Source organism: Callospermophilus lateralis, chromosome 4 (genome assembly GCF_048772815.1).
Source record: "Callospermophilus lateralis isolate mCalLat2 chromosome 4, mCalLat2.hap1, whole genome shotgun sequence".
NCBI lineage: Eukaryota > Metazoa > Chordata > Mammalia > Rodentia > Sciuridae > Callospermophilus > Callospermophilus lateralis.
Genome location: NC_135308.1, coordinates 157,187,968 through 157,193,137, shown reverse-complemented (window position 1 = coordinate 157,193,137; position 5,170 = coordinate 157,187,968). Strand labels below are relative to the sequence as shown.

General features: G+C 60.7%; 1 long non-coding RNA gene across 1 annotated transcript; it reads left to right on the top strand.

Annotated features, from left to right (window-relative positions):
- On the top strand, positions 1–4,765 carry LOC143397222 (uncharacterized). Its single transcript, XR_013091142.2, has 3 exons — positions 1–229; positions 3,751–3,930; positions 4,464–4,765. It is a non-coding gene; the product is annotated as an uncharacterized LOC143397222 (long non-coding RNA).
- Positions 4,766–5,170: the final 405 nt, after the last annotated feature.

Here is a 5,170-nt window from a genome sequence, read left to right as displayed (position 1 = left end):
TCCCCCCACTGGGATTTCCACCCCCCCCAGAGGAAGGGGTGCTGTCCAGAGGCCTGGGCCGCAGGAGGGAGCTCAGGCCGGGGTGTGCCTTCACGTCTGGCAGAATCCGTCCCCACCAGAAGCCAGGCACGCAGGAGGAGATGGCTGGCCAGAGGTGTCCCCGCAGAGCGGTCGGCCTTGCCCACCCTGCCAGGCAGCCCAGGCAGCCCGTCCTGGGATTGCCCAACAGGTATTGACCGAGGACCCGAGGGTCACAAGCAGCGGAAATAGGCCAGATGGAGAGAGATGTACCCTGTCCCCACTCCCCTCACCTGACCAGAAGGAAGTAGGTGACTCCTGTCCTGGCTGCTCCCGGACACGGTCCCCAGCTCAGAAGACCTGGAGACAGACCCTGAGGGTGCACGAGGCCATCCTGCTGCAGAGGGCTGTGGGACAGGCTCGCTGGGAATAGCTAGTTCAGAGACAGTCAGGGAGGGCTTCCTGGAGGTGGCTTCCCTCAGTATAGAATCCTGAAATAGGGACAGGGTGTGCCTGACTCAGGAAACAGCCTGTCCAAAGGTGTGGCATTTCCAGAGAAACGCTAGTGACATAGTGGGGTGGGAGAAAGGCACAGTGAAAAGGGAAGGTGGGTGGGGCCGGAGTGGTGGGTAGTGGGTTGAAGTCACCTTGGGATCTGGGCTTCCCCTGGCTCGGGAGCCTGGGTGAGAAGCCAGCTAATAGACTGGGATTCGCCCTGCAGGTGGGAGGAGGGCAGGGCCCCACTTCTGCCCCGGGAAGCAGCCTCCGGTCCCCAGAAGCCAGTAACTTCCCAGCAACCCCCCCCCCCCCAGCTGACCGTGGGCTCTGTGCTTGTCCCCAGCACTGGGGCTGCTCGTCCTGGGTGCGCCGTGGCGCAGAAGGGCATCCTGGCCTTGCCAGGTTCCAGCTGTGGCCGAGGGCTCCTTATTAACTGGTGGCCTCGGCTGTTCCCCCGTGAGACGGAGCGGAGAGTAACGGGCCGCGGTTGGAGGGTGAGATTAATTACCTGACAATTTAGTGAAGCACCTGGTGCCCGGGCCCCCGTTCAACCTGAAAGCATGATCATTAACCAAGGAAAAGAGAGAGTTGGTTCTCTCCCCAGGACACGGGACAGGTGGGTGGGAGGTGTTTCACCAGCTGTCCCCAAAGAAGCCTGAGCCTCAGCCCCAGGGATCCCCAGACTTGTCTGATCCAAGGAACCCCTGGGACTCTGGTTAAAAAAATAAAGCAAAACAGAACCGGGCCAGCTGCCCTCCTGCACCCTGGCCAGGCAGGTCTGGGGTGACCAGCGGGACTGACAGGGAGGATGGGCCAGCCTTCTCCCTGCAGGTGTGGGGAACATTCCTCTCTGGTGACAACGGCCTTCCCTCTGAATGCTTCCTCCTCGGGAAGCCACCACCCCCCCTTTTCTTTTTTCTTTTGGTGCTGGGGATGGAACCCAGGGGCTCTTACCAAGGAGCCACAGGCCCAGCCTTTTCATTTTGAGAAGGGTCTCGCTAAGCTGCCAAAGCTGGCCTCCAACCTGTGATCCTCCTGCCTCAGCCTCCGAATTGCCAGGATTACCGGGGTGTGGCAGGCTTGAATGTCACTTGTGAGGAAGCGGCTGTGGGTGGAGGCACCCCCTCACCCCTCAGTGTGGGCCCCCTCAGTCTCACAACAGGATGTAGTAGGAACCTCGAGTTGCTGGTGGGGAAACTGAGGCCTACGAGGCCGAGCACTTGTCCAGGGTCCTAAAACCCTGTAGCCTGTGAGGCATCCTTTTGGGATTTGAACGTGCTCACGGGGCTCTGGGTTTGTTTTCCCTCCCTGCCTCGGGGACCCTGGACACTGGATAAGAATCCTCCAGGAGTCTTGGGATGGGGTTGGGGATCCTCACCTTTTACTCCTCGGCCTCCCAAGGTTGTGGCCTTTGGGCCAAGAAGTGGCTGTCCCGCTGACCCCTCAGAGGGGGCGGAGCTGACTGACTGCTGGGTGTCTCTGTGGTGGTCTTGGGGACTTGCTGGCCCTGAGCTTCCGCTTCCCTTCCTCTGAAGTGAGGACATCTCTGTGTCCACCACTGTGTCCCTGAGACCAGGCACGGGGCGGGTTTGAGAACTGTCCTGGTTCTTGGTGAAAAAGGGGACTGGGGACAACTGGGAGTTGCTTATAGGTGTCTGTCCCCAGGGCCGGGCCCTTTCCTAGAGAGTGTCACTGACCTCTGCAGCGATGGCCATGGAGGGGGGCAAGTCCGGGAGGAGGACGGAGCTGGCTTCTCCGCCCGGCCCTGCCTCCCCAGCGCCCTGGCTGGCGGCTGCCAGTGATTCACCGGCTCTAAGCCCCGGTTTCATCTGGAATCAGGAAACGCGCCACTGGAGCGCCCCGGGCGCTTTCTGGCGAGCCCAGCACCCTCCCAGAAACCTGGGGGGAGGGGCGGAGGAGGCAGCCAGAGTGGGGAGGCCAGAGCCTCACCCCGGGGACTCTGCATGATTTGTTCTTTTCTGTGAGGAGGGTGGAAATCCCCAGGCCCAGTCCCTGGAGACCCTCCACTCTGGTTTAACTCTCTGTGTGCTGCTGGCACCCGCCGAGGGCCGCTGCTTCCCAGGAGCTTCCTGTAGGGAGACCACCGGGTCATGGGGGTGACTGCTGCGGAGTCCAGGGAGGAAGGCCGATCCGTCTGCGGTTGGCGGTGCGGTTCACGGTCCTGCGGCTCCTACCTGGGGGACATCAGCACGGGCTCTGCTCTGGGGCCTCTTCTGGATGGTTCCGCTGCCCTGGGCCCTTGCTCTTCCCAGTAGAGAGCTGGACACCGGGAGGCACCTGCTCCCTGTCCTCCTTAGCAGAACTCAGAGGCTGACCCTTGGGAGGCTTGGAGCCGCACCTGGTGCCCACGGAGCCCTGTGATGTCTGGGCTGTTCACTGCTGAAAGCTGGCACTGTCTTGGGGACACACATGACATCAGAGCAGGCCTGGCTGGCGGGAGAGGGCAGACCCCGGCGGGCACTGCCCGCACCAGGGCCCAGAAGGTGTGTGGCAGGGGATGGGTGAGCACGGGAGAGCCGCAGGAGGTGGAGGGGGCTTTTGAAGGCACCGTCGTTCCTTTGGACATTCTCCTCAGGGACACAGGGAGCCATGGAAGGCTCTGGAGCAGAGGGCGATAAGGCGTAGCTGAGCATCGGGGCATGGAGTGGGGTGGACAGAAGGGGCCCCGCTAGGGCAGGGAGACCAGCGCGGAGGTGGCACAGGGGTCCTGGCGGGAGACGGGAGGCCTGAGTTAGGGCGTAGCTAGGGATGAGAGGCCGGGGATGAGGACTCAGGGAGGACATGTAGCTGGGCTCACGGCGACATGCCCCGAGCGAGCAGGTGGAGGGAGATGGAGGAGCACAAGCCACACCCCGCGGGGGATATTGGAGGAGGGTTTTGAAGGGTGTGTAGGAGTCGTCCAGGGTGGGGGCCATGAGGGAAGGAGGGCAGCTCAGACAGAGCAGCGGGAGAGCCTGGGTGTCCGGGGACAGGGGTCACGGTAAAGTGGGGTTTGGAGGGTGAACTGTGGGGTCAGGAGTTGGAGACGGCGGTCAGCAGGCTGCGCAGCAGGGGAGATTGAGCGTCCCGCCCCTGCGCCAGCAAACCGCACCCACTGCATGGCGGCATGGGTAGAAATGTCCTCTCTCTCACTTTGGAGTCCGGGGTCTGAAGTCGGGGTGGAGAGGCCGTGCTGCCTTGAAGGCTCAGGAGGACCCCTCGGGCCTCTTCCAGGTGGGCCGCGCGGTGGCAGCCAAGCGACGCGGCCTCTGCCTGTCTCCACACGACTTTCTCTGGGTCCGTCCCCTCTTCTCAGAAGGACGCTGCCAATGGATTTGGGGCCCGCTGGGCAACCCAGGATGACCTCATCTGGAGACCTCATCGTAATTACATCTGCAAAGACCTGTTTTCCAGGTAAGATCACACTCTCAGGCTCCAGGGGGACATATCTTTCCCAGGCTGTCACTATTCAGCCTAGTACAGAATCCCAAGCCAGCGCCTGCCCGCGTGGAGAGTTCCCCCTGTGTCCTCCGGTCCCTCCTGTGCACCTCCAGGGCAGAGAGGCCTGGAGCTTGTGTGCAGAAGCCATCCTCCCCGTCGGAGGCTGGGACCTGGCTGCACCCATGGGCTGAGGGCGCCACCGTGTGTCTGTCTTGGAGCAGTGCAGAAGGAGGCTCTGGCCCAGGCCTTGCCACAGTTCCTGCCTGGGCACATCAGTTCTCCTACTCATGGTCACAGGATGAAGGAGTTCTTCCCTCCTTTTTCAGAAAAGGAGACTGAGGGTCAGAGAGGCGATTTGCCAAGTTCACACAGCCTGCAGCTGCCATGCGACCCCAAAGCCACATCCCCCTACCCACAAGCAAGAATCAGACGTGCCCTCAGGGATGGTGGGAACCTGTAGATTCCAGCTGCTATGTGACTTCTCGGGGTCTCTTCCTCATCCGTAGGCCAGGAAGGGTGCAGATGAGCGCCCGAGGTGGCCCATGAGACAGGCCTGGAGGACTCAGAGGTCGGCGGCTGAGGCACCCTGCGGGTCTTGCTGCTCCGGAGAACTTTCCAAACACTGGGCTTCGTTTTAGAATTTTTTGGTGTTTATTGTCTTTCTCTAAACACTTTCATATGTGAGTAAACTACTTAAAAATTAGAAAAATGTTCTTCAAATATGGGTCAAAACTTGATGTGGGCCTCTACTTCTCTGGAAAGCAATGAAAGGAACCAGGCCAGGTGGTGCACACCTGTGATCCCAGCGGCTCAAGGGGCTGAGGCAGGAGGATCGCGAGTTCAAAGCCAGCCTCAGCCAAATCGAGGCACTAAACAGCTCAGTGAGACCCGGACTCTGAGTAAAATACAAAATAGGGCTGGGGGTGTGGCTCAGCGGTCGGGTGCCCCTGGGTTCAACCCCTGCTAGCAAAAAAGAAAAAAAAGCAATGAGAGGCATGTTTGTGGCAGATTTCCACACTCTTCCATTCTTCCAGGGATGACCTGCGTGTCGTGTGTGTGTGTGTGTGTGTGTGTGTGTGTGTGCGCGCGCGTGGGCTGTATATGTGTATCCTACACACCTCTGTTCTATGTCCCCCTCGCCAGCCTTTTGATTAATTGGTTGGTACTAGGAGTCGAACCCAGGGGTGCTCTACCGCTGATCACATCCCCAGCC